The sequence below is a fragment of the Hippocampus comes genome, unplaced genomic scaffold (assembly GCF_001891065.2).
Source record: "Hippocampus comes isolate QL1 unplaced genomic scaffold, H_comes_QL1_v1.1 C16608634, whole genome shotgun sequence".
Classification (NCBI taxonomy): domain Eukaryota; kingdom Metazoa; phylum Chordata; class Actinopteri; order Syngnathiformes; family Syngnathidae; genus Hippocampus; species Hippocampus comes.
The window spans coordinates 1-592 of record NW_017835060.1 but is presented as its reverse complement, the minus strand read 5'-3'; the positions used below and the strand labels follow the sequence as shown (position 1 = coordinate 592).

The following is a 592-nucleotide window of genomic DNA, read 5'->3' as shown; positions in this document are numbered from 1 at the left end:
AATTACATTCTAGGACCTCGGCTGGTTTGATGATCACAAAAACAGTGTTGGAACCCTCACAACAAGGCTGGCCTCAGATGCTGCTCAAGTACAAGGGGTAAGGCATACACACAACGTTCTATCTATTTCCACCAAACCTTTCACCTCCTCTCAGGTTACGGGACTACGCCTGGCCACCCTGGTGCAGAATATTGCCAATTTAGGCACCGGCGTGATTCTTGCCTTCGTGTACGGCTGGGAGCTGACCCTGCTCGTACTGGTGTTGGTGCCAATCTTGGCGGTAGCTGGAACTGTGGAGATGGAGTTGCTAGCTGGGCAAGCTGCCAAGGACAAGAAGGAGTTGGAGAAGGCTGGACAGGTGAGCATTTGCCATATAGCGTATGATGGGTTACTCACCTATTTTTGCCCTCCTTCTCCTGAAGCATATGACCTTGTTATACGATGTTGCATTTTCATGGTGCATCTCATCAGATTGTTACGGAAGCCATCGACAATATCCGTACAGTTGCATCACTGACCAGGGAAGCCACGTTTGAGTCTTTGTTTCACAAGAATCTGCAAGCTCCATACAGGTATGTGAGGACCTCCATCA

General features: G+C 49.2%; 1 long non-coding RNA gene across 1 annotated transcript; it reads left to right on the top strand.

The window, feature by feature from the left end:
- Window positions 1-6: 6 nt before the first annotated feature.
- On the top strand, window positions 7-586 carry LOC109508779 (uncharacterized). The gene is made up of 3 exons (XR_002166777.1): window positions 7-97; window positions 155-358; window positions 472-586. It is a non-coding gene; the product is annotated as an uncharacterized LOC109508779 (long non-coding RNA).
- Window positions 587-592: the final 6 nt, after the last annotated feature.